This window comes from Monodon monoceros, unplaced genomic scaffold, assembly GCF_005190385.1.
Source record: "Monodon monoceros isolate NGI ecotype Baffin Bay Population unplaced genomic scaffold, NGI_Narwhal_1 Super_Scaffold_19, whole genome shotgun sequence".
In the NCBI taxonomy this organism is placed as follows: Eukaryota; Metazoa; Chordata; class Mammalia; order Artiodactyla; family Monodontidae; genus Monodon; species Monodon monoceros.
Window position 1 is genome coordinate 34789237 of NW_021703775.1, and position 25607 is coordinate 34814843.

The 25607-nt window shown below is 38.5% G+C and overlaps 1 protein-coding gene across 1 annotated transcript in view; it reads left to right on the forward strand.

Annotated features, from left to right (window-relative positions):
* The window catches only part of PELI1 (pellino E3 ubiquitin protein ligase 1), a 138187-nt gene that overhangs the window by 53748 nt on the left and 58832 nt on the right, over positions 1-25607 (forward strand). Inside the window, exon 3 of the mRNA XM_029231849.1 lies at positions 12291-12374. The gene's annotated coding sequence lies outside the window, so the exon portion shown is untranslated. The remainder of the gene's footprint in view (positions 1-12290; positions 12375-25607) is intronic.

The following is a 25607-nucleotide window of genomic DNA, read 5'->3' on the forward strand; positions in this document are numbered from 1 at the left end:
GCCTTGATCTGCTTCCAGAGCCCATGGTCTTAAGAACCACTGGGCAGCATTGCCTTGAAGAGGGAGACAAGGAAGGAGATTGGGAAAAAAGAAAAGAGGCAAGGCTTGAAGGTTATAAATAAGGAGAGAGGAAACGGTGAGAACTAGATGGGGAGAAGGGGAGAAAAGTGAGTAATCAAAGAAAAAGGGGGCGGGATAGCGGGTTTTTTGGTTTGTGTTTGTTTGTTTTGGCCACGCTGCACCAGGCTGTTTGTGAATCTTAGCTCCCCAACCAGGGATCAAACCCAGGCCCCCCGCAGTGAAAGTGCGGAGTCCTAACCACTGGACCGCCAGGGAATTCCCAATACTTCCTTTTTAGCTTAAAGGGGGAATTTTAAGCATTGCTAGTATATGCCAGAGGACTGCTGAGTTCCAGTGTTCAATTGTTGAGGAAGCGAATGCCCTTTCGGTTTTACCCTTCTATTAGAAACTGAATCTAAAGTTTCATAAGAGGTTTGTGGTTTTTTTTTCAACAGAGGACCTAATAATTTCTTAAATTCTTCACTCTCTTGTTTTAGCCTTTGTTAATCAATTTTTTAGAACCTTGCATAAATCAGTGGTAAATATCGACTTGTAAGCCAGCAACATTTATAACAGATTTTGTCCATGAGTTGAGAAATCAAATATTTTTATGCAACAGAACGATGACTAATCATTTAATTTCAGATCATCATTTTCAACTGGGGTAATTAACAATTTAACTGTGATATTCAACATGAGGGATGAGGCAAACTTTGCACATAATTCCAAAATAGAGGTGTGAAATATCATTTTCCCATGTGACTACTTGGTTTACCCTAGATATTTACTATGAATAATATTACAGTTGCCAGGGAGGCGTAAAAATTAGTTAAAAATCTTATTGGATTTTCTTTTCCACTTTGAAGCAGCTGAGACTCTGAGTACAGAAAGTGCTCTTCAAATGTTCTGATGTTCATGCAGGCGAGAGGACATTGTGCCTGACTCTAAGGACAAATCATCTCATCTCCACCATCATCCCACGTGACTGCCCATGCACTGCTCTTGACTTGCATTTTAAGCATTGGTCAGAATGTTTTTGGCAAGACTGTGCCAGGATTACGGGTTTTATGAGAGGACAGGGACAAAAGAAGTCCTCTGGCCCTAAACCATCCCTTCTCTCCTTTAGGCCTGGTCCTCCCTCTAAGCTCCATGATGCCTCAGTCCCTAGTCAAGAGGCCAGGCTGCAAAGGGATAAGGGGACACCAAACTTGCTGTGACAACCCATTGCTCTCTTCCTGTCCCAAGATGAGGTTGAGATGGGCAGGCTCAACTCAATGTACGGTTTTAAATGCAGTTATTTTAAAAGACTACCTCTCTTCTGGATTTCTTTCACTAGATTTTGGTGAGTTTTGCCTCTTAAGAGGTTACCATAGGCCTCAGAATGGCATCAGAAGGCAAATTTTTGAGTTATTGTTATTTATGTATATATATGATTATAAATAATATGGTTGCTAATTATCTTATAATTAATTATCATTATAATAAATAATTGTTCATTATTTACTATCACTGTGGGAAGAAGGGGAAATATCAGTCCCTGGGAGTTTCTGGAGTGAGGCCTGGAAAAGCTCCTTTAGCCCATCAAGCCCAACCCCTTAAGCCCAACCCCTCAGCAGCCAGCAGCACAGGTAACTGGCTACATGGAGCCCTAACCTTCAGCCTTTGTCCTATACCTCTCTGTATGCCCCCTCTCGTACTTCTTTTCCCTACCAGTTCTCAGCCCTCCCAGAGTCTGGCCTCCTGGGTTTTTTTCTTATCTGTAGCCCCAGGCAGGACTCTGCTTACCACCTCCCTGGTGCTGACCTCTGCCTCTCCCTATGTTCACAATTCCTGGTGAGACCCTGGGCTGCCACTCCTCAGCACAGACCCTCCCAGGTAGCAACTTCCCAGTTCATCCAACACAAAAGAGGACCTAAGCATAAAGGCAGAGAGCCGAGAGACATGGTGTTCCCTAAGTAAGCCTCAATTCTGGGGGCAGCTGTTAACAGCTTACTCTCCAGTCCCTGCGTTATGATTCTGGGTGACAATATGGCCATCGTGGTGTCAACATTATGCTTGCACTAAGAGTTCCTCCAGATGACTCTGGGCTTTTATCTGGACTCTGAAATGCATGGCAGGACAGCTGGAAACAATGGACAGGAAATGTGACAGAAGATGCAAAACAGAGAGACAGACATTCAAAGATCAAGTGTATTCGCCTTGCCTGGGTTTATCAGCAGGTAAGGTGCTCCTATACCATGGAGGCAGCACCCAATAAAGACCCAGATCCACTACTTCATTCATGGTCTTCACTTGGGGCCTTTTATACTTGATTCAACTTGTACTCTGCTTCCACACTTGGTCTCGATCAACTGAAATTCTGAGCTTTTGACTCATCTCCTCAATGGTCTGAGTTGTATCCCTTGGGTTAGGGTTAGATACTGATACTCTATTACAGGGTTTGATTTGCCTTCTCAGGAACACTTCAAACATGCTTTGTGGAGCACAGGTGCCATGCAGCCCAGCACCAGCAATAATCCCTACACCCACTCCTATATGGGACTCCAGCCCTCAGCATAGCCCAGTTTGCTCCAATCCCCAAGGAAGGGATTAGAACAATTGTCGAGTGAGTATAGTGAGGGAGAAGAGGAAGGATTTACTAACATTTTTGAGCACTTTTTATAAGCCAAGTGTTTTTCTGGATGTTTTGTTCATAGTATCACCTTTAATTTTCATGATCCTTCAGAATGTAAATTCCTTGAGGTCAGAGACCTTGGCTATTGTTATCTCCAGTGCCCAGAACAGTACCAGATGCATAGAAAATGCTAGAAAATATTGGTTGAGCACATCTATCACCGAGATCTTGATTTCTAAATGCCATTCCCCAATCAAAGGAGCCAGGGCTCTTTGGAGAGACGGCTGATTCTAGGGCTGGGGCAGAGAAAATAGAAGACGAGCCCAAAGCATGTTGTAGTTCCAGAAAGAAAGTAGTGCTCAGAAAAACAAAAGGATGTAGGTGTGTCAGAGGGGCATAGGAACCACCCTGAAAAGGCTCCCCATGGCCAAAGCTAAAACAATTTGAATAGCAAGATAAATAACATAGCATTAGATATTACCTAAAATATAAAATATACACAAGTCCATATGAATGAATAAATGAATAAGAAACAACTCTTTCTTACCCAAGAACTCCAAATATTACATGTACTGCCCTCCAAGAGGTAGAGCTTAATTCCCTGCTCCACATTCCCACCTTGTGGACTGGCTCCAACCTGTACCCAGCCCTGTTTTCAGGGTTGATCACTCTAGCTAGACATTTACAGCTTGTAATGATCTTTTCCCAGTAGGTGACCCAAGTTAAGACAATTTTAATAACTATTTGCTTGTTTAATATAACCAGGTCAAATCCTGCCCTTAATATACACAATTTATATTAAATTGTTTGAGTATTTTATACAGTTATCCAAGGGCTGAGAAAATATTTTCTTTTGTGTCATATGATTTCAATAGTAACTTATATTTATTAAAGGCCTACGAGTAAGCATATGTGTTTGTTACTGTAATCTCGTATTATTATCACTCATTTTTACAAATGAGGAAACTGCGTCAGTGAGGTTAAATGACTTGCCCACACAACTAGCAAGTGATAAAGCTAAAATTTAAACTTACTCTGATTTCTACACCTATTTTTTTCTCACTGTGCCGTACTGCCTCACCAAAAATCTAAAAGTCCTATAGATACAGTATTTCATATGCAAAGCACTATGAAATCAGGTAGAGCTAAAATTATGCCTACCAATTTGTTTCAGTTTCTAGATGTGTGCTGTGCTTATTGTTTCTTGCCTGATGACTTACTTTCTCTACTTGCCTGACAGAGAAGGTAACAGATGCAAAGTGTGAGAGCAGAAGGAAAACAAAACGTGTCCTGATGCCAAAGTCAAAATTAACTGTAATAAGAGAGAAAAGTTGAAGAAGGCAATATTCTTTGTGATAGAGTTTAGTTTAGATCACCCATGCTTCTACAACATTTTGCAAATCATAGAAGATATTGGGATTCTACCTTGGTTTGGGTTTGTTTTTTTTTAATTGTTTCTTAAACGGAAATGGTTGCAGATTTTTAAAGAATAGTTTGTTTAATGTTTCTCGCTTATTTGCTCACATGCCTTTATTTCCCTGTTGGGTTCAGTGATCCATGGAGATCACCATGTCTTATTTATCACTTTATCCCAGTGCTTGCCAAAACGTAGGTACCCCAAAAGTAATGATTGAGTGAAGGAACACATGAAGGAAGGAACAACAAGTAAATTATTATCTAATCAACAATGGTACAAAGGAGATGGGGTATCCACGGCTGAAGTCTCTTCTCTCCCAACCAAAGAGTTCATTCCAGTCCTCTATCAATCCTCTTGACTTCAATCCTCTTGACTTCAGTTTACAGGGTGCTTAAAAGGCAGATTCAAATTCAGCTCACACCCACTGAGAACCTGCTATGTGTCAGGATCTTTCATGTACAATAATATTCCGTAAAGAATCTAATATCTGTAGCTATTTTTATCCCCATTGTTCAGATGAGCATTCTTAGGCTCAAAGAAGTGAAACGCTTTGCCCAGGGTCACACAGCTAATAAGGGGAAGGGTTGGAAGCTGAACCTAGTCTCAATGAAAGATCAGCACACACTCCACTCCCTCACTGCAGCTTCCCCGCAGTGTACCAACATGATGTCTACCATTTACCATATTTCTGTAGAATTTATGGCACACCTTTTTTACAACTTAACATTCCTGAAATAGGGATGCATTTTATAAATGAGATAGCCTCTTCAATTACTTGAGATGTGGTCATGGTTTCTCAAAAAATAAATCCACCATCCCTCTCCTGTGTCATTACCTCTGACCAAGAGCTGGTGTTGGAGCCTCTATTCTGTTTGTAGTGTCAAAAGGAAGCTAAAAGAACCTAACTGCAGTAATTTAAAGAACAGTAGGAAGGCATCTCTGATCAAAAAACTTTTCTGCATTGTTTTTATTTTGTCACTTAACTACCAGACATTCTTAATTTATAGTAGTTTAATTGGCTTATTTCCTTTTAATTCCAACTGAGATCACCTCAGAGGCAATGAGGATTTTGATTGGGAATGGACTGAGGGCAGTTAGGGAGTTGAAGCCATTTGAGGGGATAGTAGAGTATTTTGGGAAAGATAAGAAGGTGCCTCAGGGGAAAGTTAAACAATAGGGGCTGGCTTAAGGAGTGGAGTTTAAAATGGAATAAACATTTTAAGAAGATAAAATACAGTCCAAACAAAGACGACCATACATTAAAAAGAATATTTGTAAGAGACTGTGGCAGGAGGGTGATGTTAAGAGCAGAGGGAAGCTCTTATTTCACGTTTACGAATAAGTTAACCAAATGCTCATGGTGAAGTGAAATGGTCCTTAACTTATATTTTGACACTAAAACCATTTTAAAATCACTGATTATTACACTACCCTAAAACAACTATCACCTTTTGTGTCTATTATCCACCAAAAAAAATTCTCAAAATTAAATATCTAGTTCTTGATCAATGAGTATCTAGGAGGCCAGAAATCTTGTGCATTTGACCCAGGGTCATTGGATCCACTTTTCCTCTCTCATCTAGGAAGTCTCATCAGCTTAACAAAAATTCTGCCCTGACCCAGAAGTCACAGGTCAATTTCCAGGTCAAGGCCAAGGCACTTGTGCAACTAGTTCTATGCCCAGTGGGCACAGCAGTGGAGTAACAGTCTCTCTCTCACTGACCTGAAAGGTCTGTATCCCAGTTTACTGGGCAAGCCAACATGATGCCTACCATATCTGCAGCACCATCTAACAGCCCTCTAACCTACAGTTCCTGATGAGGGGATGGTAGGGAGTGTGAAGGTCAGGGGAGATCCCAAGCCTTTCCTTAAACATGGGTGGCCATGTTTTGTATCTCATGACCTAATCCCATGGCTTTTGCTCACTGGACCAGGGAAGGGCATCTGACTCAAGGAAAGCCAATTTGTAGACTACCCAGCAGCCTACAAAGTAATCTGGTACAAGAGTTCTTTCTGATGGTTGTCCAAATTGGACCGAGTTCTATCTCTTTGAAAGACGAATGATACAGAGATGCAGAGACACAATGATGCAAAGAAAGGCAACTGGCAATTGGAAGTGGGAGAAGGAGACAGACACAGAAAGGAGCAGATTCAAAGAGAGAAGCTAAGTTACTTTAGTGGTGGAACAGTAAAGATTGACAAAGACCCTGAATACCCTTCCAGTTCTATTTTCTGAGACAGCTGGCCACGGTTCCTATTTTTCCTGAGATGTTTTGTTTATTCAGATTTATCCTGAGTTTTCTTGAGCTCCAGTGCATTGGTCAGAACTGGCTAAGTTTTGTGGTGGTAACAGGAACACGAACATCTCAGTAGTTTAACACAACAGATTAATTCACTCTTCACAGAATCTGCTCCAGATCTAGGAGAATGTCTAGGGCCTATATCCTTCAACATTCCAGACTTCTAGCTGAAAACTCATCACTGGCTTTTAAATTCTTCTCCTACATGTGATCTATTACTTCTACTAACAGCCATTGGCCAGAGCTTATCACATTGTCCACTCAACTGCAAGGAAGCTGAGAAATGGGATTTTCCAAGTACTGAGAAGAAAACTGGAAATACGGGTGAATCAGGTACTTAACATACGGGATACCTTGCTACCGTATGTTTAACCTTTTCTTCGTGCCTTATTTTAATCATTTTAGCCCTTCACACACTTCACGGAAACCCATCAGGTAGTGTTACATTCATGTCATTTATTCACTTTGATTCACTCTCAGACACACCCAGCCACACCTCATGCCACTAGCAAATTTGATGCCTCATGATAAATAGCAAAACTTACAGCAAGCAGGGACTTGCACTGTTGAGTAGATGCTTTCAGCAGCCCTTCTTTTTTCCTTCTAAAATAAAAATAGTAGCAGAGGATGATGGATTTTTGCCGTGTGGTAAGGGGGAGGGAGAAGGTAATGAGAGCTAATGAGATCATCTCAGTAGGACCAAACTACTGTAATTCATTTCTTTGCAGATTATTAGAAAAAGAGTAAGTTAAATCTAAAAAGAAAAAAAGAGAGTTAAAATTTACTGAGTATCTACTATGTACCATTGCTTCACACAGACATTATCTCATTTATCACCAAGCAATATCTATGGTCTAGATTTACTATTTTCCAACTGATACAACCAAGACATGAAGAGGTTATATGATTTTCCCAAAGTCACACAGTTATGATGACTGAGTATTCATTCCAGGTTAATAAATCCAGATCTCCAAATTCATGCTTTAACAATTTCACGAAGCAGAAGCAGCAGCAAGCCTAAAATACATTCTGGGAGAGACATTCCAGATTTTCTGGGGCTATTCCTAGAAGAAATAAGATTCAGGCAGGATTGAACTGATTTTAGGAAAGCCCCCAAGGGTTTTAAAGACGGTGATCTCATGCATTCATTTATGCATTCACTTATTCAAAAAGATTTAATGAGTGAGGATAAAAAGGAAGTGGAGATGAAAAGACAAGATTGAAAATCCCTGTTCTCAAGCTGCTCACTATATTTAGGCATAGCCCCACGAGTAAACAGACAATGATGATATCGTGGCATAAGAGCTATGATAGGAATAAGCAAGTGGTGTTGAGAGTCCTAACCTAATGTTACCATTCAGTTCCCTGTGAAACAGACTCTGAGATGGAGATTTATGTGCAGAAGGCTTGTTCTCATGATCAACACCTGTAGGAAGAAGTGAAAGAAGGTGAACCGGCCAGAAGAATAAGTTGGGCTGTGATGCAGTTGCAACAAAGTCCTCTGCCTTTGCAAGAGAGAACTATGGGGCTAGGATGGCCTGCAGCATTGTCCCAGTTGGGGCCACGGGACCAGCCTTTATACTTCTGTATACCTCTGTGACTAATCATTGAGTATGCGCTGCCCTTAGGAAGGAAGGCATGACCTTAAGTAAGTGGCTCTTCAACCCAGGGTAATCTCCAAAATGAAATTTAGCAGAGATCTAAACTGCTACCAACACTCTGAGCAGTTAGAAGGATAAGTGTTTTAGTCCTGAGGAGGTAGAGGAATCCAAGCATCATGCCATTGCATCCACTTCACCCACCTTCAGGGAGGGTTTCCTGGACAAGGTGACCCTGGAGCTGAGTCCTAAAGGACAAGCAGGAGTTATCCAGGGGAAGGGCACGTACAAAGACATGACAGCCTGAGGAGAGTGCATTCAGGGTGGTTTGTCACGCCTGTAGGAAGGAGTAATGCCTAAGGGAAAGCAGTAAGCGCTGAGGTTTAGATGCAGAGCATGACGCTCTATGCTAAGGAGTTTGGACTTCTTCCTAATGGCAATGGGAAGACATTCAAAATTTTTATTCAGAGAGTGATATAATCAGATTTGCTTTGTAGAAAGATCATTCTGGCAACAGGTGGAGAATATATTAGAAGAGGATGAAACTGAGGAAGGGAAGCAGACTCGTTAGGACGCTGTGGCAGTGATCCATAGAGAAGAATAATACTTGAATTGACAAGTAGCAGGAGCAGCGAGAATGGATATTCCAGGGATTTTCAGTGGACAAAACTGAGAAACTTTGACATCAATTAAATGTTATGGGTAGGGAAAATTAAAAAGTCAAGAATGACTCAGAGGGGACTTCCCTGGTGGCACAGTGGTTAAGAATACACCTGCCAATGCAGGGGACACGGGTTCGAGCCCTGGTCCGGGAAGATCCCACATGCCGCAGAGCAACTAAGCCCCTGCGCCACAACTACTGAGCCTGTGCTCTAGAGCCCACAAGCCACAACTACTGAAGCCCACGCGCCTATAGCCCATGCTCCTCAACAAGAGCAGCCACCGCAATGAGAAGCCTATGCACCGCAACAAAGAGTAGCCCCAGCTTGCCGCAACTAGAGAAAGCCTGCACGCAGCAACGAAGACCCAACGCAGCCTAATTAATTTTTAAAAAATGACTCAGAGGATGGTTCCATCCATTTGTTTATATAAATCTGGAGGGAAATATGCTAAGTTCAGTTTTGAACATGTTGTCCATAGTGCGTTCACGTGGAGGTCTCCAGCTACAGGTGTTTGCCCTCCTTGGGAGCTCAGGAGAGAAATCTAGGTTGGAGATAGGGTCGGAATCCACAGGTGGATGGTAGTAGAAGCCATGGGAATGGGCAAGATCACCCAAGGAGAATGCTCTAGAATGTACATAGACACAAAAGAAAAACAGTATTTAAAGTGGAGGGGAACCCACAAAGAAATGCTAGAAATGTATCAGGAGAGAGGGATGTCTTGGAAGTGAAAAGAGAGGAGAGTATTAAGAAGTGCCAAGTACAGCTGATGCCACTGAAAGATAAAGATGATTTTCCAGAGGAGTAGATAGGGGATCACTGGTGACCTTGGCAAGGAATATTTCAGCGACGTGGGGAAGACAGGGTGGGAGAATAGAGAATAAAGGAAACAGGGCTGAACCTTGAAGACATTATGCCAAGTGACTATCAGCCACCAAAGGACAAATACTGTATAATTCCCCTTAAATGAGGTACCCAGAGCTCTCAACCTCAGAGACAGCAAGTGCAATGGTGGTTGCCAGGGGCTCTTGGGGTGCGGGGGAGGAGGAATAGAAAGTTATTGTTTAGTGGGTCTAGAGTTTTCGTTTGAGAAGATGGAAAAGTTCTGGAAACAGGTGGCAGTGGTGGTGGCATAATAATGTGAATGTACTTAATGCCACGGAGCTGTACACTTGGAAATGGTTAAAATGGCAAGTTTTATGTTATGCATATTTTACTAAAAGGGAAAAAGAGAGATAATAAAGGAGTGAATGAGAGATGAGAAAATGGAGGGACTGAATATAGCCCTCTCTCAGGAAGCTTGAATGGGAAGAGAAAGAGAGAGAGACGGTGAGAGCTAAAAGGACCAGTGCTGTGAGCTGAGCGAGACAGAATGATGGTGAAATAGGGGCCTTGCGAGCTGCTGCTGACTCTCATTCTGGTGAACACTAAGGAAGGTTGAACGACATAACTAGAGAATGAATTTTGACCATACAGGATGGCGGAAGGTCTTGCTCTGCCCAGAAAATTTAGTAAACCACTGATGCTCTCTTTAAGTTTAAAAAATCAACATCTAGTCTATTGTGACTGTCTATTTTTTGTAATTTATTTTTTATTGAAGTATAGTTGAATTACAGTGCTGAATTAATTACTGGTGTACAGCAAGGTTACTCAGTTATATATATGTATATGTATATATATATATATATATATTCTTTTTTATATTCTTTTCCATTATGGTTTATCACAGGATAGTGAATATAGTTCCCTGTGCTATACAGTAGGACCTTGTTGTGTATCCATTCTATGTACACCAGTTTGCATCTGCTAATCCCAAACTCTCAACCCAACCCTCTCCCACTCCCCTCCCCCTTGGCAACCACCAGTCTATTTTCTATGTCCCTGATTCTGTTTCTGGTTCATAGATAGGTTCATTTGTGTCATATTTTAGATTCTGCATATAAGTGATATCATATGGTATTTGTCTTTCTCTTTCTGACTTACTTCACTTAGAATGATAATCTCTAGTTGCATCCATGTTGCTGCTCATTGTGACTCTCTTAAGCAGCTAATAGAGGCCACATGTCACTTCCAGATTAAATTGGTCAATCACATAAAGTAGTAAGTCATATATGATGAATAGACACGATGGTAATATTGTGATATGTTAAGTTTTAATTTTTCAATTACATGTTGGATGTAATGTTTTATTCAAGAAAGAGCAAAACATTTATAAATTTTGAAGCTCACTAAAATTTCAGGAAAGAGTGTTGTCTAAATTTCACGAGTGTAGTCTAAAAGTTGCACTCTTAAACATTTCCCTATTTAATTAAATTTGAATTTACTATATGTTATTTTTATAGTATATTATTTAAAATACCTACAAGAAAAATATATTGAAGTCATGGGTTCCCTTGAGTCATAGGGGGAAAAATAGTTAAGTAAAAGAGCAAATTATTTTCTCCAGAGTGAAAAAGAGAGGGCTTCTGTTTAGAAGCACCACATTTAATTCACATACTTTTAGTTGGTCTAAGTGGTCTCTGCAAATTATTATCACACACATCAGAAATAATGCTCAGACACTGCACTGTATTTGTTTCTGTCTAGACATAAGAAGTTTATGATTACGAAGATAGGAATCTTTAATATATCTATTCATGATTATATACATATGCTCACAAGTGCTTGTGGAAGATTTGGCTGTTGGCCATAATTATGTGAATTCACATCATTTCTTAGTTATGTAAAGACACAGCACCAGGAAATCAAATATAAAAAGAAATGCTCTCATTTCCAGTCCCTTGACTTGAATTGAGTCTTGAGCTTTCTGTGGCAGTTTTTAGATTCAATCTATATGAATATGTAGATGGTTTAAGAGCTTCCTTCATTTGTACGTGTGTATGGTCTTGTCATTAAAAAATACCTTCAGGGTCATACTATGAGTCAGTAATAATGACACTAATATATAAATTTCTGTGTCTATTACATATATATGTATAATTTTTAGGGGACATCTATATGCATTATCTCAAAAAAGAATTAAATTTAAATCTTTATTTGAGATGTAAGAAGTATGTCATAACTGTCACACAAGATATATAATACAAGTATGACACAAAGACAAGTATGTCTTATGAGCCATCAAAATCACACCACCTGTGTGTGCATGGGCATTAGGAAATTGAGGACATGCCACATTAAAAATGAAAGATGACATTGACCCCTGAGGTCTAGAACATGTGAACCAATTAAAAGTTGTAAGGAGAAAAAGGAAAGGAAATTAAAAGATTAGTCTTTTCTGAGAAGATGTCAAGCAGGTGGAGATAAGGTTCCCTTTCAACATTTTCCTTAATAAGCAAGAAATAGGTATGTCCTATCTTTATACTTCTGCTAAAATGCTTCCTTTCCTTTAAACAGGAAGAAAACAGGACATAATGTTCTTTTAATGAGTCTACTATCTGAGCCTCTTCTAGGTGTGCAAAGTACCATTCTAGGCCAATTAGTCAATTGTTGCTTTGATAAGGTCTGTCATACTAATTCAATATTTAAATGATTCCTTAGAAAATATAATGATAGTAAATGTTTTTAAAAGGAGGAATATATTCTCTTACATGTTTGAAATGCTGTCCTAATAATAGATGATGGACTCTTTTTAACTTACAGATTAATCAGTGTATATGCACCATATGAAGACCAAGGCTGGAAGAAAGAACTATCAGAGTATCTTTGGCATAAGAAATTTCATAAGTAAGTCTCTCTGTGTTGTTATAAACTTGGATCATATTTCATAAAATTTCTGAAGTCCATCAGAAGAAAGACCTACTCAAAATCAGTTACTTTTTATTAATTAAATGTTCTAAGTTTCTAAATGAGTGTGGGACCTACCTTTACAAACTCTCTGATGTTCCTAAATATCATTAGGAATCAAAGTAAAAGTAAGATTTTCCTAAAAATATCAATATTAGACTATTACCCTCTCTGGTGTCCAAACATTTTGAAACAAAAATCAATGCGAATGGCTTAACATGGTTTCAAAACGTAATATTAACATTGGAACTGTCTTGGAAATTTTAGAAAAAGTAATTGTAGCTACACATCTTCCACTTTGTGAAAGCTCAGGAAGAAAATGTTTTGCTTTCTCTTGTACTTTAAACTACATCCATTTCTTTGATTTCTTTTGAAAACCCCCCACAATTAGCAAAAGGGCTTGAACAGAACTTAACCTTTATTTATGATTATGTTTTTGTCATTGACATAAAGCGCCACTTTTGAGTGCACAAATGTATAGGTCTAAATTAAGTAATTATCTCCCACACATAGTTTTCTTGCAACACAGTAAAATGTTAAAGCTATTCAGTAACAAATAGTATTTTTGTCTGTTTGAATTGTCTATGATCATTAACCAACTGAAAAATTCTTAGGAGCTGTTTTTAAATTATTAAACTTTTTCATTAAAAATACACCAAACACCTAAGCAGGACATGCGACTTTAAAAGAGCATTCAGGTCGATACAACTAATGTGCAATAGATGAAAACATGATTTTCTTGAATTTCTAGGACTACTTTCCATAATTTTTTTTTTTTTCAAATGCTCCCTTGAATAGGCTGGAGAATAACATCTTCTAACTAATGATTTGAGTTATCTGAAAGCTGTTAGTTAAGCCAGGGGTCCCCAATCCTGGGGCCACGGACTGGTACCACTCCACGGCCTGTTACAAACCGGGCAGCACAGCAGGAGGAGAGTGATGGGCGAGCGAGCAAAGCTTCATCTGCTGCTCCCCATCACTCCCCATCGCTCGCATTACCACCTGAAACCCCCCATATCCATGAACAAATTGTCTTCCATGAAACCGGTCCCCGGTTCCAAAAAGGTTGGGGACCGCTGAGTTAAGCAATAGTTGGCTAATTTTTTTAAAAGACAGAGACAAATATATTACTCCCAAATTACGCTGACTGTAGTTTTTAGCTTTTTTGCCTTTTTATAGCTCAGAGGGTACATTGTGGATCATGATTATCATTATGAGATACAGCACTCTACATGGGAAAGTGTAGGAAACATAGATAAACATTGAATTTAAGATATGCCATGTATATTGTTCTTTAATGTAAACCCTTTGTTTACTTTGCCCTGAATACCTGAATTTTAAGTTCAGAAGTCTTTGAAAAATACCTGGTGTACTTTTTTGCTCACGAAAGTATGGTATGGGGGGAAATTCAATTATTTTACCTTCCTAATACCTTGAATTCCTGATAAATTATAATCTCTCTTAACTTGTAGAAACACTTTTTAGATGCTGCCTGATTCAGTATTAACACATAATCGAACCTGGTATTAAAGTATTGGGACTATTTTTGTTGGGCCCTGTGACACAAAATTGTGTTAGCCTTTATTTAATATGCCTATTTGTACTATTTCCCAATATAGAAAACTTTATCTGGTTTCATTAGAAAAGAAATATTCCAAAAAATTTCCAGATACTCGAAGCTCATTTGTTTAAATCCACAAATGTTTTATTTTCACCATGTCTATTTTTAGACTTTTAAAAATATGCCATACGTTTTCTTAGACAGAGAGTAATCAACATAATGTAACTGGTTGTCGATTATTCAGGTCTCGATTTTACACATTCATTATTGTACCATTTTTACATTTAACCATTTTATGCATTACCCAAGGCCCTCACAGGCTGATGTAGTGTGTTCAGGGCTGTTTCCTTTCATATAGAGTGGTCTAGGCTGAAACGCTGTCTATGAGCCTGTGTTTGAGTAGTGACGTGTAGGAGAAAGAAATTAAGCTTCCAACCACAGGTCCACTGTTGACTAGTTATGCAATTTGGGGAAATTTATTTAACTTTACAGCTTCAGTTTCTTTATCAGCAAAGTGCTTATGCTAACTTGCAGAATGGTTGCAAAGAGAGAGTTAAATAATAACTGTAAAGGGTCTGGTACTCGCCAACCCTCAACCTCCTTCCTTGTTCTGCTGTGTGTCAGTTCTTGCTCCTGCCATCTCTCTTCTCTTACATTTCCTTGTCGCTTGTAGACTGTGACAGCAGGAAGCTCCTCAGATCTGTTCATCACTGTATCTCTGCCACGAATACCTGACGGTGTGGTCTCTGGTAAAATACCTGTGTTTGAATCCTGACCCTATCCATGTCTACTGTGTGCTCTTGGGCGAATTTATCAACCTCTCTCCACCTCAGTTTCCTTGTCTGTGAAATGAGGGGACTCATAGTACATACTTCATAGGATCGAATTAGCTATTTCTGTAAATATCCCTCCCACATAGTAAACATACAATAAATATAAGGGTCTGTAATGACTGGAGAAAAAAAACAATTTATTGTTTCTAATCTTCTGTGGCCCCAGAAATGAAATAATCAAGTTTATTTAAGTGAGTTTAAGTATTAGACCAATTTCTACTAATAAAGTTTGTGAGCTTTAGTATAGCTTTTTTTAAAAAAAATAAATTTATTTATTTTTTGGTTGCATTGGGTCTTCGTTGCTGCACGCAGGCTATCTCTAGTTGTGGCGAGCGGAGGCTACTCTTCATTGAGATGGGTGGGCTTCTCATTGCGGTGGCTTCTCTTGTTGCAGAGCACAGGCTCTAAGCACGCGGGCTTCGGTAGTTGTGACGCACAGGCTTAGTTTCTCCATGGCATGTGGGATCTTCCCAGACCAGGTCTTGAACCCATGTCCCCTGCATTGGCAGGTGGATTCTTAACCACTGTGCTACCAGGGAAGCCCTAGTATAGCTTTTTAAACCTTTTTTTTTCTTTTCTTTTCCTTTCTTTCTTTTTCTAGCAGCTCAGAAGTTTTATTCTTACCTCTGGGTTAGTGGGCCCTATTTTGATTGCTGAATAAATGATCTCAAGATAATTAGCATTTTTACCATATAGGACTGTGAGATAACTGATGTTTTTTTCTTACTATGTTATTTTAATCCATTTTCTCTGTTTTATTTATAGAGATAGATTTTAAGTTTCTTATAAGCTAACCAGTTTGCCTGTGTTGTCACATATAAATGTTTGCCTTTTATTCACATGGCCAACCGTGTCAATAGCCAAGGCCACAATTCAGCATGTCATCAGTAAAAATTCACAGCAGTTGTAAATCTAAATCTTAACACCAAACACATCTCATAATTGAATAGAACTGTCAGATATTTACATTATGTATTCCATTTCTTTGTGTTTAAGTATCACCTATGTGTCTTCAGTTCTTAGCTCCATCGAATCCTCTAGTTGAATAATCCGTTGGAATTTGGAAATGGAGAGTAAAAAATGAGGGTAGATGGCTATTGTTGAGGAGTGAATAGTAACATTGTTTAGGAGAGCAAAATAATCGCTTAAGTGGTATACACTCATGGTTCAATTAAATCTAGAAATTGAATAAACAAAAGTTTCAAGTGAACCTCAAGTTATGAAAGGGATTATTTCTTATTTTGTATCAATCTCACTATACCTATAAAACAAGGTTTTTACTGTGTTCCTTCCTATGCTTATCAATCAAGACATAATTCGACTCTTGATCATAATATCAGTATCAATATCAGCAGAATTCTAATGGCAATTTCTTCCCTCTGTGTTAAGAGTTACACATAAGCTCTAAACAGGCACAAGTTATCATCGATGTGATAATTCTCTTCTGTTCCCTGGACATGTTTGGTTACCCATGAGATCGAAGGGACCACTTGAACCACACACTTGTTAGGTTTGGTTGCCCAGGATCTAGGTGCAGCAGGCTAGAGACTGGAAATTCCAAAACTTTCCCACGGAACAGACGAAAGCTTGAGGGACAGGGTATTCCTGGCAGGATCAGAACATTCCAGAAGGCATTTGGCATTTGCTCAGTGATTGCAACATAGCAGATATTTTTCCAAGGGGGAAGGTGAGAGGCAACAGTGACTGCCAGTGAAGACCATTCCCAAATCTCAGATCTGACTCCAAATTAGTGACAGGGTCACTAATCAGGCCCTTTGTGACTCTCGCAGCTTTACATGAGGATCTGTCTTCAGAGTGATTTGACCTATTCTGATTTTCTTATTACATATCACCTAGTTGTCAGCAACCCCTAGCCCAGTCTAACCCTCCAGTGTATTATCTGTTGGAATTTGGAATTGATGAGGGTCATAGCTATGGTTGAGGAATGGATAGCAAATTGCTTTGGATAGCAAAATAATCTCATAAGTGTTATCATAGGGTTCTAACTGAACAATGAAATTTAGAAATGGAGTAAACAAAAGTTCAAACTGAACCTGCAATTACAAAAGGGCTTATTTTCTTATTTTATATCAGTCCTACTACTTCATGTGTACAGACAAGGTTTTCACTGATTTTTTTTTTACTGAATTTATTCTTCTCAATCAGTAAAACTACTTCTGAGTGACAGAGCTTTCTTGAATTCTAGTCTTCTGGGAGGTAAGAATTACTTTTCACAATTCTCCTAAATATTGTGAAATCTGGCCAGTCAGAAACTAAAATGTAGATGTCTATCATAGTAATGATAATCTTATTAGCCAAGTTGCTTTCTTTAAAAGTATATACTACTGGTGGACTTTTTCAGCACCATTTTCCCCTCTATATCTTATTTTTTTCACTTCCCAGATATAGTCTCTGAAATTCTTAAATCCAGGGAGAAACCAGTGAGTGCAAGCAAGATGTCCAATAAACAAAGGGAGACCCAGGCTAACACACCATGGCTTAGGACAGGCTATCGTGAGAGTGTGTAAGAGAGGGAATTATAGGAGAGTTTTACGGGAATCCCGGTTGAGGTTGGGAAGGAAACTGGAGTCTCTGATGTAGGGATACAAGTGTTGTGGTCAAGGGTAGTAAGATAGCACTAGAAGTGTCTCTGGGACTTGACTCAAGGAAATGCCTTAGTCTGGATATCTGACCTGGAGGGAAATTTTAAGGATGAGACCAAAGGAAAAGTCTAGTGGTGTATTTTCTTGGGAGTGTTGTCACCTCCCCCCCAAAATGGTACTAGTGCGTAGAGGTGGGAAAGGGTAATTGTTATGGTAATGTTTGGAGAATATGCTGTATCCCCTGTAGTATCCCGGGTAATGTTTTCACTCCAGCATTGGCTTAGTATGTGAAGTAGAAAACAAAACATATGACTACAATTTATAGAGGTCTTGGGAGTAATAAAATCTATCTCAACATGTAAATCACAGGCATACAGTTTTATTTATTGTACTAATCTAATGCCACTAAGTTAATCAATCAGATTTATAACAAATTGTTCTCTAAGGTTCATGCCCACGTTGAGACAATTTCCCATATGCATTCTGCAATCACTTGATCTATTCTTACTAAAGTTTCCCATACATATACCCTCAAGTCCAAGTCAGAATTGTTTTCCTTTTCATCGGCAAGGCAAAGTCTTTTCTGTTTGTGCCCCACCTCTACTTCTAGTAGTAGATCTAGTAGTGATTCTTCTAGTCAGCAGACATCCTCATTAGGTAGTACGTCTCTCATTTCCGCTTCGTTGAAATATCTTAGAACTGGATTTTTTGCCTTAATTAAGTACTCAATTCTCAGTCTTTCTTTCAAGTCATATATTTGGCTAGTTTTTTAGACACTTTTATATTTATCTTTCTAGACCTCATGCCATTTCTACCTCTACATATGATATTTTTTTGTCGCCTAGATAGGATTCTTTTTTAGTAAAAATGTCAGCATATCTAAAACCCAATATATTTACATCTTCTATCACAGTGAGTCATGATAACCCTTAAATCTACACATATTTGAGGGTGGGACAACAAATCAAGCCCAAGACTCATGGGAATATAGTCCCATCAAGTTTGCTGAAAATAGGAAATTTATTATTCTTTTTATCTGCCCAAATTCTGGGGATTCGGAAGAGATGACAATCCTGTTTTATATATACAGTTGATCCTTATTATTCGTGGAGTACATATTTGTGAATTTGCTTACTCACTAAAATTTACTTGTAACCCCCAATTCAATACTCATAGTGATTTGCAGATCATTCATGAACGTATGAAGAACAGACAAAATTTGAGTCACCTGGTGCTCACATTAGTACCTAAGACTGAGAAAGGCAATGCTCTGCCTTCTTGTTTCAACTCTCACACTGTCAACAGGTGTCCTTTTTGTGGTCCATTTAGTGACAAATTTTTCACATTTTTGTGCTTTTTGTTGGTGATTTCAATGTCTAAAACAACCCACAAATGTAGTGCTGAGGTGCTGTCTAGTGTTCCTAAGTGCAAGAAACTGTGATGTTGCCTTTGGAGAAGATATGTGTTAGTACAAGCTTCATTCGGCATGAGTTGTAGTGCTGTTGACTGTGAGTTCAATGTTAATGAATCAACAATACATATTAAATAATGTGTTTTTAAACAGAAGTACACATAAAACATGGTTATGTACTGATCAGTTGACTAAAATGTTGGGACCGGACACTCGCAGGAACTTAACCTTGTATTTCCTCTAAGAGCAATCATTCAGTATTTGCTAGTTCAGTGTTCACAGTGACTTTATCAAACATAACTATTACCAGTAATGAGATTCAATGGTGCGTGTGTGTGTGTGTGTGTGTATTTTTCCATGTAGTAAAATTACTGCAACTGGCTAATACCTCACTAAACAGCATATTATAGTGTATAAGCCCCTGAAAAGTCCTGTAAGTTAAATCTAGCGATGTTATATATATATTTATCTTTTGATCCAACAATTGTATTTCTAGAAATCTATCCCAGAGTTACAGTGGCAAATAAAAGAACATCAATCACTACGAATCTTCTAATGGAAGTGCACAGCACCCCCTTTGATAGTCCTGACAAAATTGAACCTGAATCTGATTATGCCTCTAGATCTAACTACTAATTTGCAGAAAATGCAAAGGACAGAGGAATATGTGAAATATATGTGGATGCAATCAGCAGAATCCAGACGAGAGATTCTACTGGACAAATTACCTGGATTCTTTAACAACTAACAACTGCCATACACACACGCGCGCATGCATGCACACACACACACACAACTTGGAGCTTAAAAGAGACTTAATAATCACTGGTAGTTTTATACAATAATGTTCTTAGCAGCTTTATTCTCATTAGCCAAAACTTTGCATTAAGCAAATGTCATCAACAGGAGAAAAGATAAACATATGTAATAGTGATAGCAATTATAAGAAACAGATTGATCCAACAACAAGGATGAATTTCACAGGCATTATACTGAGAAGAAGCTGAACATAAAATAGTATAAAGTTCTAGAACAGGCACTAATCTAAGGCTTAAAACAATCAAAGTTGTGATTGCCAGGGAGGAGGTAAGAGGTGCAGGGGAACCATCTAGGGAGAGGGAAATGTCCTGTGTGATGACAGAGGTTTACATACATATATCCGTTTGTCAAAACTGTACAACTAGGATTTGTATATTTAAATACATGCACATTTTACCTCAAAAGACTGTAAAAAATAATTGAATGGAAATTGGAGAGTAGGTGGAGGTATAGATGATACAAGAATGACAGACTGTTGATCATTGTTGAAGCTGGGTGTTGAGTACATATATTATACTGCTTACTTTGTATATGTTTGGAAATTTCCATAACACAAAGGTTTTATGTTTTTTTTTTTTAATAGAGAGAAACTTAAGAAATATAACAACCAATGGCATTTATATTCTTTTTTGGATCTCAGTTCATAAAAACTGTCTGGATATTTGAGAATATTAAGGAAATATTCAAGAGAGGGTATTTTTAGGTGTGATAATTGCATTATAGTTATGTTCTTAAAATAAAGAATCCCACTTTTTAAGAGACACATATGGAAATACAGATGAAATTATATGGCATCTGGGATTTGTTTTGAAATAAACCAGTGGGTGTGGTAGAGGTAGAGATAAAATGAGATTGACCAGGAGTTGAAAATTGTTGAAGCTGGATGATGGGTACATGGGGTTCGTTAGACTACTCTCTGTCATTCTGTATATTTGAAATTTTCTGTAATAAAAAGATTTCCAAGTACTACATTTTAAAAAAAGTACTCCCATAAATTGAAAAACTCCAGGCTGGCTAAGTCTAGTCAAATGGATGGAACTGTATCTCTACTAATGTGCAATGCTGATTCTATCTGAGAAGAGACGGGGTAGATTGGGGACAGGAGCCTGGGCTGGTAACACTAGAAGGGGGCGTATGGTGACTCAGGTTGGGAGGCTGGGAGCTTTGCATGGTGACACAGTGGGGTGGGGTTGTGAAGAAACTGAGCTCTGAGAGGTAACTGTGGAGGCAGGACAAGCAGGAGACACAAATGATTAAGGCAGGATGTGAAACTGCATGGGGGAATTATGTGAGAAAATATTAAAGCAGTACCAGTTCAAGAGAGGTAGTTGCGAAGAATCAATCCTCAGAGAGGCAGAACTCAAATAGGAAATTTCTATTGGCAAAGTCCAGGATTCCTGTACTTAAGTTTACAAAGAGATTAAAACAAACAAACACACAAACAGAAACCAAAAAAACTGAGGAGTTTAAGGAGTAACTTTCTACTTTACTTATTAAAGTAACTCAGAGGACTAGAGGAAACAAACATGGAAGATTGGGTTATGGGGCACCTACCTAGCTGGGAGGATGAAATAGGGAGAATTAAAGTGAGTATCATGAGATTATAGTCCTATAACTTACCAAATTTAAATATGATTCTTTACCCAAAACCCTCTCCCAACCCTACCCTGGCTTCCCAGTATTCCCTAACCATGTAACAAGAGTTTCTATAGTACCACCTGAGACTGTAATGTTTAACAGTCAACGTGTTTTTTTTTTTACTTAAATACTAATGAAGTAGTATTTTAGAAAGTTGGATGTGTTCTTAAAAGTAATGGTATAGGGCTTCCCTAGTGGCGCAGTGGTTGAGAGTCCGCCTGCCGATGCAGGGGACACGGGTTCGTGCCCCGGTCCAGGAGGATCCCACATGCCGCGGAGCGGCTGGGCCCGTGAGCCATGGCCGCTGAGCCTGCGCGTCCGGAGCCTGTGCTCCGCAATGGGAGAGGCCACAACAGTGAGAGGCCTGCGTACCGCAGGGGAAAAAAAAAAAAAAAAGTAATGGTATATGGCTAAGTATTTGAAATCGTTTTCAAAAATAATGAAAAATAGGTTCCTCTATCATGGCAGACTGAGCTAATTGGAGCCACCTTTTCTGATACAAATATATAGACATGCTGGATAAATGTAACAACAGAAACAAAAATGAAGCTTGAGAGAAAGAGAAATTCCTGCTGCCAGAAAAAAAAATGTTGTATCAGGGGAAGGGACTCAAAGTCAGAGACCTGAATCTAGGCCTGAGGGGCTGGGGGCCAGGGTTTCAATGCCCACATGGGGACAGGAGATGTGCCCTCCCACCTGCAGTGCAAGGGTTAGAACTGGGACTCCTGCTAATGCCAGGACTTCTAAATAGCTGCACAATCAGTGAAAAGGAGCTAGAAAAGTTTTGTCTACCAGACTAGACAAGTAGCAAGCAGTTTGTTTTCTATTCTGAGCTCTGAGTAGAGAAAAAAATTCTCCTTGGAGAAATCTAAACCCAAAGCTCCATAATTGGTGACTATAGGGTCTGGATTTATACTACCTTTGTGATAAGAGACTCTCAAGTTGAGAAACTTTCATAAAAACTAGTCCAGGTAGTAAAAATATTATATACATATATATGTATACAATATACACATATATACATATATATATGATAAAGGACTTATAACTAGAATATATAAAGAATTTCTATTAATAATAAAAAGAAATTGTAATCGGAAAATGGGCAAGATTTTAACTTAAACTCTTCAAAGAAAGGATTCCCAAATGGCCAATATTCTTACAAAAAGTTGCTCTAACCATCAGGGAAATGGAAATAAAAAACACAGTGGGATTCTACATACTCACTAGAATAGCTAAAATGAAAATGACAGAAAATAGAGGTTAGTGAGAATGTAGATACATAAATATAAATAAGAATTTATTGTAAAAAAAATAATAATGACAGCTGACTTTTAGGGAGTTAAGAACAAGGTAGTACTAAAAACAATAATATGGAAGGTGGGGCAGGCAGGGTATGATCAGAATCTTTCTGAATTCCTTGTATTGTTTGGGAACTGCTTTAAAATGTTGATTAAATAAGTATACCTTATTAAAAATCTAAGAGTAACCATTGGAATGATGGATATGGAATGTATAACCACCTAACCAGTCAATGCGGTTGGCATTTTGAGTAAGACATTTCTCCTTTGTGCAGTAATCCTGGCCTGCCTGTGAAATGCCAATAGCAGTGCTCAGTCATTGTGAAAAACAAAAAATGACCACACACATTTCTAAATGCCCCCTAAGAGATCGGTGACACCACTAACTGGGAACCATGTTATGAGAAGGATAAAATGGGGGGAAATAAGGAAAACGTGAGTAGATCAATGGAAGCTAGGAAAGGGGTGGTGGAGGAAAAACAGGGAAGAATCAATTAAGGACATTGTCACATCCATTGGTTTTGTTTTGTAAACTCTTAGATTTAGAAAATATCTTAATTTGTTTTAAAGAACACTCATTTACCATCTGTAGTTTTGCAAGAGTATTTTGTTTTGCAAAAAGATTCCCATTTCCTCTATCACAGTCAGAGGTACTGTCCTTTTCTATGAAACCTTATCTGAAAAAGATATCTACAATCTTATAGACAAATTTTCCACAGTAATGTATCTATTAAAGTCAATAAATTAATAATGGAATATCTCAAAGATTTAGAATCATATATTAATTATAATCCTTAACTGGTCTGAATATATAAAGCATTGGTTTTTCAACTGTAAGTAATTTGTTGGTTAGACCCAGATCTAATCTTTTATTATTTTTTTCTTTTATCAGGTTTTAATCTTGAATAAGAAAATTAAAATTTTTGATAAAATATTTTTAAATTTCTTATATCCTTTCACTGTAAATATTGAAATACTCCAAAAGATACTGCTTTGGAAAAAGACACTAGGGACGTCTTAGCTGCCAAATGTAATGGGTTTTTTCAAACTTCATTTTACCCAACCTCCCCCATTCTAAAACACTTTACTCCTTTGGAGTCCATGATAATGCATAATGGGTTTCTTCCTAGTTCTCTGCTATTCCTTCTGTTTCCTTCATGAATCTCTTTCTTCCTCTTGCCAGCCCTTAATGTTGGTATTCCTCAAGATTTTTTCCCTGGTTCTCAGGGATCAAGCTCTGAGCTCAGACAATCTGGATATGAATTCTAGATTCACAATTTTGTATAGTTCAGTAACCTCAGGCCTATAAGCCCCGGTTTATTCAAAGTTAAAGTATTGTATTAGTTAGGGTTCTCCAGAGAAACAGAACCAATAATACACACACACACACACACACACACACACACACAAAGATATTTGGCTTACACAGTTATGGAAGTTGACAAGTCCTAAGATGTGCTGTCAGCAAGCTGGAGACCCAGGAGAGCTTATGGTGTAGTTCCAGTCTGAAAGCTGACAGTTTCAAGACCCAGGAAGAGCCAATGTTTCAGTTTGAGTTCAAAGTCAGGGAAAGTTCAATGTCCATGCTCAAGGCAGACAGGCAGGAGGAAAAGCCTCCTTATTTGCAGAAGGGTCAGCCTTTTTGTTCTATACAAATTGGCCTTCAACTTATTGGATGGGGCCCACACGTTAGGGAGGACCCTAATGTAAAGAAGATTAGGGCCTTTACTCAGTCTACCAATTAAAATGTTAATCTGATGCAAAAACACCCTCAAAGACACACCCAGAATAATGTGTGGTTTTTTTGGTGTTTTAAAAAATTAATTTTAATTATAATGGGAAAATAGGAAATAACGATAGAACAACCTAAATGCATATGTAGCTAAACAGTATTAAAAAAACACTACAAATATATATATATATATATTTTTAACATCTTTATTGGAGTATAATTGCTTTACAATGGTGTGTTAGTTTCTGCTTTATAACAAAGTGAATCAGTTATACATATACATACGTTCCCATATCTCTTCCCTCTTGCATCTCCCTCCCTCCCACCCTCCCTATCCCACCGCTCTAGGTGGTCACAAACCACCGAGCTGATCTCCCTGTGCTATGCGGCTGCTTCCCACTAGCTATCTACTTTATGTTTGGTAGTGTATATATGTCCATGACACTCTCTCACTTTGTCACAGCTTACCCTTCCCCCTCCCCATATCCTCAAGTCCATGCTCTAGTAGGTCTGTGTCTTTATTCCCGTCTTACCCCTAGGTTCTTCAGGACACTTTTTTTTCCTTAGATTCCATATATATGTGTTAGCATACGGTATTTGTTTTTCTCCTTCTGACTTACTTCACTCTGTATGACAGACTCTAGGTCTATCCATCTCACTACAAAAAACTCAATTTCGTTTCGTTTTATGGCTGAGTAATATTCCATTGTATATATGTGCCACATCTTCTTTATCCATTCATCTGTTGATGGACACTTAGGTTGCTTCCGTGTCCTGGCTATTGTAAATAGAGCTGCAATGAACATTTTGGTACACGACTCTTTTTGAATTATGGTTTTCTCAGAGTATATGCCCAGTAGTGGGATTGCTGGGTCGTATGGTAGTTCTATGTGTAGTTTTTTAAGGAACCTCCATACTGTCCTCCATAGTGGCTGTATTAATTTACATTCCCACCAACAGTGCAAGAGTGTTCCATTTTCTGCACACCCTCTCCAGCATTTATTGTTTCTAGATTTTTTGATGATGGCCATTCTGACTGGTGTGAGATGATATCTCATTGTAGTTTTGATTTGCATTTCTCTAATGATTAATGATGTTGAGCATTCTTTCATGTGTTTGTTGGCAATCTGTATATCTTCTTTGGAGAAATGTCTATTTAGGTCTTCTGCCCATTTTTGGATTGGGTTGTTTGTTTTCTTGATATTGAGTTGCATGAGCTGCTTGTTAGTTTTGGAGATTAATCCTTTGTCAGTTGCTTCATTTGCAAATATTTTC